This window comes from Triticum dicoccoides, chromosome 7A, assembly GCF_002162155.2.
Source record: "Triticum dicoccoides isolate Atlit2015 ecotype Zavitan chromosome 7A, WEW_v2.0, whole genome shotgun sequence".
NCBI classification, from domain to species: Eukaryota; Viridiplantae; Streptophyta; class Magnoliopsida; order Poales; family Poaceae; genus Triticum; species Triticum dicoccoides.
Window position 1 is genome coordinate 486,107,979 of NC_041392.1, and position 12,193 is coordinate 486,120,171.

The window sequence follows — 12,193 nt, forward strand, 5'->3', positions numbered from 1 at the left end:
CTTTGTACAAACCCAAAATCTTTGATCATCATCAAAGCATACATTCCAACTCCGAGATGCTTACTCCAGTCCTTAGTAGGATCGCTGGAGCTAGCATACCTTTTAGCATCCTTAGGATCGACAAAAACTTTCTGATTGTATTATATACAACCTTTCCTCACGAAAACTGGTAAGGAAACTCGTTATGATATCCATCTGCCAGATTTCATAAATGCAGCTAATGCTAACATGATTCCGACGGACTTTAAGCATCGCTACGGATGAGAAAATCTCATCGTAGTCAACTCCTTGAACTTGTGAAAAACTTTTCGCCACAAGTCGAGCTTCATGGACGGTGACATTACCATCCACGTCCGTCTTCTTCTTAAAGATCCATTTATCTTAATGGCTTGCCGATCATTGGGCAAGTCCACCAAAGTCCATGGATCCGTTCTCGGATTTTATGGCCTCGAGCCATTTATCGGAATCCGGGCCCACCATCGCTTCTCCATAGCTCGTAGGTTCATTGTTGTCTAGCAACATGACCTTCAAGACAGGATCACCTTACCACTCTGAAGTAGTACGTGTCCTTGTCGTCCTACGAGGTTCGGTAGTGACTTGATCCGAAGTTTCATGATCAATATCATAAGCTTCTACTTCAATTGGTGTAGGTGCCACAGGAACAACTTCCTGTGCCCTGCCACACACTAGTTGAAGAGACGGTTCAATAACCTCATCAAGTCTCCACCATCCTCCCACTCAATTCTTTCGAGAGAAACTTTTCCTCGAGAAAGGACCCGATTCTAGAAACAATTCATATTGCCTTCGGATCTGAATTAGGAGGTATACCCAACTGTTTTGGGTGTCCTATGAAGATGCATTTTATCCGCTTTGGGTTCGAGCTTATCAACCTGAAACTTTTTCATATAAGCGTCGCAGCCCCAAACTTTCAAGAAACGACAACTTAGGTTTCTCTAAACCATAATTCATACGGTGTCATCTCAACGGAATTACGTGGTGCCCTATTTAAAGTGAGTGTGGTTGTCTCTAATGCCTAACCCATGAACGATAGTGGTAATTCGATAAGAGACATCATGGTACGCACCACATCCAATAGGGTGCAACTATGATGTTCGGACACACCATCACACTATGGTGTTCCAGGCGGTATTAATCGCGAAACAATTTCCACAATGTCTTAATTGTGTGCCAAAACTCGTAACTCAGATATTCATCTCTATGATCATATCATAGACATTATATCCTCTTGTCACAATGATCTTCTACTTCACTCTGAAATTACTTGAACCATTCAATAATTCAGACTTGTGTTTCATCAAGTAAACATTCTCAACATCTACTCGAATCATCTGTGAAGTAAGAACATAACGATATTCACTGCATGCCTCAGCACTTATTGGACTGCACACATCAAAATGTGTTACTTCCAACAAGTTGCTATCTTGTTCCATCTTACTGAAAATGAGGCTTTTCAGTCATCTTGCCCATGTGGTATGATTTGCATATCTCAAGTGATTCAAAATCAAGTGAGTCCGAACGATCCATTTGCATGGAGTTTCTTCATGCATATACACCAATAGACATGGTTCGCATGTCTCAAACTTTTCAAAAACGAGTGAGCCCAAAGATCCATCAATATGGAGCTTCTTCATGCGTTTTAAACCAATATGACTTACATGGCAGTGCCACCAGTAAGTGGTACTATCATTACTATCTTTTGGCATGAAAATGTGTATCACTACGATCGAGATTTAATAAACCATTCATTTTAGGTGTAAGACCATTGAAGGTATTATTCAAATAAACAGAGTAACCATTATTCTCCTTAAATGAATAACTGTATTGCGATAGACGTAATCCAATCATGTCTATGCTCAACGCAAACACCAAATAACAATTATTTAGGTTTAACACCAATCTCTTTGGTAGAGGGAGCGTGCGATGCTTGATCACATCAAGCTTGGAAAAACTTCCAACACATATCGTCAGCTCACCTTTAGCTAGTCTCCGTTTATTCCGTAGCCTTTTGTTTCGAGTTACTAACACTTAGCAACCGAACCGGTATCTAATACCCTGGTGCTACTAGGAGTACTAGCAAAGTACACATTAACACAATGTATATCCAATATACTTCTATCGACCTTGCCAGCCTTCTTATCTACCAAGTATCTAGGGTAATTCTACTCTAGTGGTTGTTCCCCTTATTACAGAAGCACTTAGTCTCGGGTTTGGGTTCAACCTTGGGTTTCTTCACTTGAGCAGCAGCTGAATTGCCGTTTCATGAAGTATCCCTTTGTTCCCTTGCCCTTCTTGAAACTAGTGGTTTCACCAACCATCAACAATTGATACTCCTTCTTGATTTCTACTTTCGCGGTGTCAAACATCGTGAATACCTCAAGGATCATCTTATTTATCCCTGATATGTTATAGTTCATCACGAAGCTCTAGCAGCTTGGTGGCAATGACTTTGGGGAAACATCACTATCTCATCTGGAAGATCAACTCCCACTCGATTCAAGTGATTGTTGCACTCAGACAATCTGAGCACAAGCTCATCGATTGAGCTTTCTCCCTTAGTTTGCAGGCTAAGAAAATCGTCGGAGGTCTTATACCTCTTGACGTGGGCATGAGCCTGAAATCTCAATTTCAGCCCTCGAAACATCTCATATGTTCCGCGACGTTTCGAAAACGTCTTTGGTGCCTCTACTTAAACCATTTAATTGAACTATCACGTAGTTATCAAAACATGTATGTTCGATGTTCGAAGCATCCACAAACGACGTTTGGGGTTCAGCACACTGAGCAGTGCATTAAGGACATAAGCTTTCCACTGTCTGCATAATTGCTACTTTCAACTTTCAACTATATTTTCTCTAGGAACATAACTAAAACAGTAGAACTATAGCGTGAACTACGACATAATTTGCAAAAGGTCTTTTGACTATGTTCAGGATAATTAAGTTCATCTTATGAACTCCCACTCAGATAGACATCCCTCTAGTCATCTAAGTGATTACATGATCCGAGTCAAACTAGGCCGTGTCCGATCATCACGTGAGACGGACTAGTCATCATCGGTGAACATTTTCATGTTGATCGTATCTTCTATACGACTCATGCTCGACCTTTCGGTCTCCGTGTTCCGAGGCCATGTCTGTACATGCTAGGCTCGTCAAGTTAACCCTAAGTGTTTTCGCTGTGTAAAACTGTCTTACACCCGTTGTATGTGAACGTAAGAATCTATCACACCCGATCATCACGTGGTGCTTTGAAACGACGAACTGTAGCAACGGTGCACAGTTAGGGGAGAACACTTCTTGAAATTTTAATGAGGGATCATCTTATTTACTACCGTCGTTCTAAGCAAATAAGATGTATAAACATGATAAACATCACATGCAATCAAATAAGAGTAGTGACATGATATGGCCAATATCATATAGCTCCTTTGATCTTCATCTTCGGGGCTCCATGATCATCTTGTCACCGGCATGACACCATGATCTCCATCATCATGATCTCCATCATCGTGTCTTCATGAAGTTGTCACGCCAACGACTACTTCTACTTCTATGGCTAACGCGTTTAGCAATAAAGTAAAGTAATTTACATGGTGTTCTTCAATGACACGCAGGTCATACAAAAAATAAAGACAACTCCTATGGCTCCTGCCGGTTGTCATACTCATCGACATGCAAGTCGTGAATCCTATTACAAGAACATGATCAATCTCATACATCACATATATCATTCATCACATCCTTTTTGGCCATATCACATCACATAGCATACCCTGCAAAAACAAGTTAGACGTCCTCTAATTGTTGTTGCATGTTTTACGTGGCTGCTATGGGTTTCTAGCAAGAACGTTTCTTACCTACGCATGAACCACAACGTGATATGCCAATTGCTATTTACCCTTCATAAGGACCCTTTTCATCGAATCCGATCCGACTAAAGTGGGAGAGACAGACACCCGCCAGCCACCTTATGCAACTAGTGCATGTTTGTCGGTGGAACCGGTCTCACGTAAGCGTACGTGTAAGGTTGGTCCGGGCCGCTTCATCCCACGATGCCGCCGAATCAAGATAAGACTAGTAACGGCAAGCATATTGAACAATATCGACGCCCACAACTACTTTGTGTTCTACTCGTGCAAAGAATCTACGCAATAGACCTAGCTCATGATGCCACTGTTGGGGAACGTAGCAGAAATTCAAAAATTTTCCTACATAACACCAAGATCTATCTATGGAGAGACCAGCAACGAGTAGAAAGGAGAGGAGAGTTTGCATCTACATACCCTTGTAGATCGCTAAGCGGAAGCGTTCAAGTGAACGGGGTTGATGGAGTCGTACTCGTCGTGATTCAGATCACCGATGACCAAGTGCCGAACGGACGGCACCTCCGCGTTCAACACACGTACAGCCCGGTGACGTCTCCCACGCCTTGATCCAGCAAGGAGAGAAGGAGAGGTTGAGGAAGACTCCATCCAACAGCAGCACAACGGCGTGGTGGTGATGGAGGAGCGTGGCAATCCTGCAGGGCTTCGCCGAGCACCTACGGGAGAGGAGATGTGTCACGGGAGGGAGAGGGAGGCAACCAAAGGCCTTAGGTATGATTGCTCCTCCTCCTCCAAGGAAGGGGTGCGGCTAAGGATGGGGAGGAGTCCATCCTCCCCAAGGCACCTCGGAGGTGCCTTCCCCCTTTAGGACTCTCCCCTTTTTCCTTTATCTTGGCGCATGGGCCTCTAGGGGCTGGTGCCCTTGGCCCATGTAGGCCAAGGCGCACCCCCTACAGCCCATGTGGCCCCCCGGGGCAGGTGGCCCCACCCGGTGGGCCCCCGGGACCCTTCCGGTGGTCCCGGTACAATACCGATGACCCCGAAACTTGTCCCGATGGCCGAAACAGGACTTCCTATATATAAATCTTTACCTCCGGACCATTCCGGAACTCCTCGTGACGTCCGGGATCTCATCCGGGACTCCGAACAACATTCGGTAACCACATAAAAGCTTCCTATATAACCCTAGCGTCATCGAACCTTAAGTGTGTAGACCCTACGGGTTCGGGAGACATGTAGACATGACCGAGACGTTCTCCGGTCAATAACCAACAGCGGGATCTGGATACCCATGTTGGCTCCCACATGTTCCACGATGATCTCATCGGATGAACCACGATGTCAAGGACTTAATCAATCCCGTACTCAATTCCCTTTGTCTATCGGTATGTTACTTGCCCGAGACTCGATCGTCGGTATCCAATACCTTGTTCAATCTCATTACCGGCAAGTCACTTTACTCGTTCCGTAACACATCATCCCGTGATCAACTCCTTGGTCAAATTGCGCATATGATGATGTCCTACCGAGTGGGCCCAGAGATACCTCTCCGTTTACACGGAGTGACAAATTCCAGTCTCGATCCGCATAAAACAATAGATACTTTCGGAGATACCTGTAGTGCACCTTTATAGTCACCCAGTTACGTTGTGACGTTTGATACACCCAAAGCACTCCTACGGTATCCAGGAGTTATACGATCTCATGGTCAAAGGAAGAGATACTTGACATTCGCAAAGCTCTAGCAAATGAACTACTCGATCTTTTGTGCTAGTCTTAGGATTGGGTCTTGTCCATCATATCATTCTCCTAATGATGTGATCCCGTTATCAACGACATCCAATGTCCATAGCCAGGAAACCATGACTATCTGTTGATCACAACGAGCTAGACAACTAGAGGCTCACTAGGGACATATTGTGGTCTATATATTCACACGTGTATTACGATTTCCGGATAATACAGTTATAGCATGAATAAAAGACAATTATCATGAACAAGGAAATATAATAATAATACTTTTATTATTGCCTCTAGGGCATATTTCCAACACTTCTCCCATGGCAAGAACAACCAATCTAGTAGGCCAAACCAAACTGATAATTCGAAGAGACTTGCAAAGATAACCAATCATACATAAAAGAATTCAGAGAAGATTCAAATATTATTCATAGATAGACTGGATCATAAACCCACAATTCATCGGTCTCAATAAACACACCGCAAAAAGAAGATTACATCGAATAGATCTCCACGAGAGAGGGGGAGAACATTGTATTGAGATCCAAAAAGAGAGAAGAAGCCATCTAACTACTAACTATGGACCCGTAGGTCTGAAGTAAACTACTCACACTTCATCGGAGGGGCTTGGATGATGATGTAGAAGCCCTCTGTGATCGATTCCCCTTCTGGCGGAGCTCCGGAATAGACCCCAAGATGGGATCTCGTGGATACAGAAAGTTGCGGCGGTGGAATTAGGTTTTTGGCTCCATCCCCGATCGTTTGGGGGTACGTAGGTATATATAGGAGGAAGGAGTACGTCGGTGGAGCTTCGAGGGGCCCACGAGGCAAGGGGGCGCGCCCTAGGGGGGCGCCCTCCACCCTCGTGACCGCCTCGTGGCTTTCTTGACGGAGGGTCCAAGTCTCCTGGGTCTTATCTGATGAGAAAATCACGTTCCCGAAGGTTTCATTCCGTTTGGACTCCATTTGATATTCTGTTTCTTCGAAACACTGAAATAGGCAAAAAACAGCAATTCTGGGCTGGGCCTCCGGTTAATAGGTTAGTCCCAAAAATAATATAAAGGTGGAAAATAAAGCCCAATATGGTCCAAAATAGTAGATAATATAGCATGGAGCAATCAAAAATTATAGATACGTTGGAGACGTATCAAGCATCCCCAAGCTTAATTCCTGCTCGTCCTCGAGTAGGTAAATGATAAAAAGAGAATTTTTGATGCGGAGTGCTACTTGGCATAATTTTAATGTAATTCTTCTTAATTGTGGTATGAATATTCAGATCCGAAATATTCAAGACAAAAGTTCATATTGACATAAAAATGATAATACTTCAAGCATACTAACTAAGCAATTATGTCTTCTCAAAATAACATGGCCAAAGAAAGTGCATCCCTACAAAATAATATAGTTTAGTCATGTTTCATTTTCGTCACACAAGAATGCTCTCATCATGCACAACCCCGATGACAAGACAAGCAATTGTTTCATACTTTAGTAATCTCAAACCTATAAACTTTCACGCAATATATGAGCGCGAGCCATGGACATAGCACTATGGGTGGAATAGAATATAATGAAGGGGGTTATGTGGAGAAGACAAAAAAGGAGAAAGTCTCACATCAACGAGGCTAATCAATGGGCTATGGAGATGCCCACCGATTGATGTTAATGTAAGGAGTAGGGATTACCATGCAATGGATACACTAGAAGTATAAATGTATGAAAGCTCAACAAAAGAAACTAGTGGGTGTGCATCCAACTTGCTTGCTCACGAAGACCTAGGGCACTTGAGGAGGCCCATTGTTGGAATATACAAGCCAAGTTCTATAATCAAAAAATTCCCACTAGTATATGAAAGTGATAACATGAGAGACTCTCTACTATGAAGATCATGGTGCTACTTGGAAGCACAAGTGTGGTAAAAGAATAGTAACATTGTCCCTTCTCTCTTTTTCTCTTATTTTTTTGGGCCTTCTCTTTTTTATGGCCTTTCTCTTTTTTTGGGCCTTCTCTTTTTTTATGGCCTTCCTCTTTTTTTTATTCCTCACTTGGGACAATACTCTAATAATGATGATCATCACACTTTTATTTATTTACAACTCAATGATTACAACTCGATACTAGAACAAAGATGACTCTATATGAATGCCTCTGGTGGTGTACCGGGATATGCAATGAACCAAGAGTGACATGTATGAAAGAATTATGAACGGTGGCTTTGCCACAAATACTATGTCAACTACATGATCATGCTAAGCAATATGACAATGATGAATGTGTCATGATGAACAGAATGATGGAAAGTTGCATGGCAATATATCTCGGAATGGCTATGGAAATGCCATAATAGGTAGGTATGGTGACTGTTTTGAGGAAGATATAAGGAGGTTTATGTGTGAAAGAGCGTATCATATCACGGGGTTTGGATGCACCGGCGAAGTTTGCGCCAACTCTCAATGTGAGAAAGGGCAATGCACGATACCGAAGAGGCTAGCAAGAATGGAAGGGTGAGAGTGTGTATAATCCATGGACTCAACATCAGTCATAAAGAACTCACATACTTATTGCAAAAATCTACAAGTCATCAAAAACCTCGGTACTACGCGCATGCTCCTAGGGGGATAGATTGGTAGGAAAAGACCATCACTCGTCCCCGACTGCCACTCATAAGGAAGACAATCAAATAACACCTCATGTTTCAAATTTGTTGCATAACGTTTACCATACGTGCATGCTACGGGACTTGCAAACTTCAACACAAGTATTTCTCAATTTCACAACTACTCAACTAGCATGCTTTGATATTATTACCTCCATATCTCAAAATAATCATCAAGCATCAAACTTTTCTTAGTATTCAACACACTCATAAGAAAGTTTTATTATTAATCTTGCATACCAAGCATATTAGAATTTTAAGCAAATTACCATGCTATTAAGACTCTCAAAATAATATAAGTGAAGCATGAGAGATCAATAGTTTCTATAAAACGAATCCACCACCGTGCTCTAAAAGATATAAGTGAAGCACTAGAGCAAAACTATAAAGCTCAAAAGATATAAGTGAAGCACATGGAGTATTCTATCAAATTCCAAATTATGTATGGCTCTCTCAAATGGTGTGTACAGCAAGGATGATTGTGGTAGACTAACAAGCAAAGACTCAAATCATAAAAGACGCTCCAAGCAAAACACATATCATGTGGTGAATAAAAATATAGCTCCAACTAAAGTTACCGATAGAAGTAGACGAAAGAGGGGATGCCTTCCGGAGCATCCCCAAGCTTTGGCTTTTAGGTGTCCTTAGATTATCTTGGGGGTGCCATGGGCATCCCCAAGCTTAGGCTCTTGCCACTCATTGTTCCATAATCCATCAAATCTTTACCCAAAATTTGAAAACTTCACAACACAAAACTTAAAGTAGAAAATCTCGTGAGCTCCGTTAGCGAAAGAAAATAAAAGACCACTTCAAGGTACTGTAATGAACTCATTCTTTATTTATATTGGTGTTAAATCTACTGTATTCCAACTTCTCTATGGTTTATAAACTATTTTACTAGCCATAGATTCATCAAAATAAGCAAACAACACACGAAAAACAGAATCTGTCAAAAATAGAACAGTCTGTAGTAATCTGTAGCTAGCGCAAGATCTGGAACCCCAAAAATTCTAAAATAAATTGCTGGACGTGAGGAATTTATCTATTAATCATATGAAAAAAGAATTAACTAAATATCACTCTCCAAATAAAAATGACAGCAGTTCTCGTGAGTGCTAAAGTTTCTGTTTTTTACAGCAAGTTCAACAAGACTTTCCCCAAGTCTTCCCAACGGTTCTACTTGGCACAAACACTAATAAAACACAAAAAACACAACCAAAACAGATGCTAAATAATTTATTTATACTAAACAGGAGAAAAAAGCAAGGAATAAAAATAAAATTGGGTTGCCTTCAACAAGCGCTATCGTTTAACGCCCCTAGCTAGGCATAACAAGCAAGAATAGATCTAGGTATTGCCATCTTTGGTAGGCAATCCATAAGTGGCTCTCATGATAGATTCATATGATAATTTTATTTTCTTTCTAGGAAAGTGTTCCATGCCCTTTTTAATGGGAATTGAAATCTAATATTCCCTTCCTTCATATCAATAATTGCACCAACCATTCTAAGGAAAGGTCTACCGAGAATAATAGGGCAAGAAGGATTGCAATCTATATCAAGAACGATAAAATCTACAGGCACATAATTCCTATTTGCAACAATAAGAACATCCTTAATTCTTCCCATAGGTTTCTTAATAGTGGAATCCGCAAGATGCAAGTTTAGAGAGCAATCATCAAAATCACGGAAATCTAGCAAATCACACAAAGTTTTGGGAATAGTAGAGACACTAGCACCCAAATCACACAAAGCATAAAACTCATAATCTTTGATTTTAGTTTTAATAGTAGGTTCCCACTCATCATAAAGTTTTCTAGGGATAGAAACTTTTAACTCAAGTTTTTCTTCATAAGATTGCATCAATGCATCAACAATATGTTCTGTAAAGGCTTTATTTTGACTATAAGCATGAGGAGAATTTAGCACGGATTGCAACAAGGAAATACAATCAATTAAAGAGCAATTTTCATAATTAAATTCCTTGAAATCCAATATAGTGGGTTTAGCATCATCTAGGGTTTTATTTCTTTTAATCCCACTTTTATCAATTTCACCATCAAGATCTAAATACTCTTAACTTTTAGAACGCCTTCTAGGTAAAGGTGTATCATATTCAGTCCCATAATTATCAAGATTAATATTGCAAAACAAAGATTTAATAGGAGACACATCAATAACTTTTAGATCTTCATCTTGATTTTCATAGGAATTGGGAGAACACGCTTTAATAAAGGCATCTTTCATAGCACGCGTCCTAGCAGTTCTTTCCTTGCACTCATCAATGGAAATTCTCATGGCTTTGAGAGACTCATTGATATCATGCTTAGGAGGAATAGATCTAAGCTTTAAAGAATCAACATCAAGAGAAATTCTATCAACGTTCCTAGCCAAATCATCAATCTTAAGCAATTTTTCTTCAATCATAGCATTAAAATTCTTTTGCGAAGAAATAAATTCTTTAATATTATATTCTAAATCAGAGGGCATCTTATTATAATTTCCATAAGAATTGTTGTAGGAATTACCATAATTATTAGAGTGATTACTAGGATAAGGCCTAGAGTTGAAATTTTCTCTATACGCGTTGTTACCAAAATTATTCCTACCAACAAAATTCACATCCATAGATTCATTATTATTCTCAATCAAAGTAGACAAAGGCATATCATTAGGATCAGATGAAACACTCTTAATAGCAAATAATTTCATAAGTTCATCCATCTTTCCACTCAAAACATTAATTTCTTCTATCGCATGCACTTTTTTATTAGTGGATCTTTCAGTGTGCCATTGAGAATAATTAACCATAATATTATCTAGGAGTTTAGTAGCATCTCCTAAAGTGATTTCCATAAAAGTGCCTCCCGTGGTCGAATCTAAAAGATTTCTAGAAGCAACATTCAATCCAGCATAAATTTTTTGTATAATTATCCACAAATTCAAACCATGAGTAGGGCAATTACGTATCATTAATTTCATTCTCTCCAAGCTTGTGCAACATGTTCATGATCAAGTTGCTTAAAATTCATAATATCGTTTCTAAGAGAGATGATGTTAGCGGGAGGAAAATACTTAGAGATAAAAGCATCTTTGCACTTGTTCCATGAATCAATACTATTTTTAGGCAAAGATGAAAACCAAGCTTTAGCACAATCTCTAAGCGAACAAGGAAATAGCTTCAATTTAACAATATCATTATCAACATCTTTCTTCTTTTGCATGTCACACAAATCAACGAAGCTATTAAGATGGGTAGCAGCATCTTCACTAGGAAGGCCGGAAAACGGATCTTTCATGACAAGATTCAGCAGAGCAGTATTAATTTCACAAGATTCAGCATCGGTAAGAGGAGCAATCAGAGTGCTAAGGAAATCATTATTGTTGGTAATTGTGAAGTCACACAATTTAGTATTATCTTGAGCCATCGCGACAAACAAGCAATCCAATACACGAGCAAACAAAAAGCAAACGGGTAAAAAGAGGCAAATAGAGAAAGAGAGGGATGTTAGAGAGAGAAGGCGAATAAAATGGCAAGGGCGAAGTGGGGGAGAGGAAAACGAGAGGCAAATGTCAAATAATGTAATGCGGGAGATAGGGATTGTGATGGGTACTTGGTATGTTGACTTTTGCGCAGACTCCCCGGCAACGGTGCCAGAAATTCTTCTTGCTACCTCTTGAGCACTGTGTTGGATTTCCCCGAAGAGGAGAGGATGATGCAGCAAAGTAGCATAAGTATTTCCCTCAGTTTTTGATAACCAAGGTATCAATTCAGTAGGAGGCTACGCGCGAGTCCCTTGTACCTACACAAAAACAATAGCTCAACGTAACCAACGCGCTTAGGGGTTGTCAATCCCTTCACGGTCACTTATGAAAGTGAGATCTAATAGAGATGATAGATAATATTTTTGGTATTTTTGATATAGAGATGCAAAGTGAAAAGTAAAAGGCAAA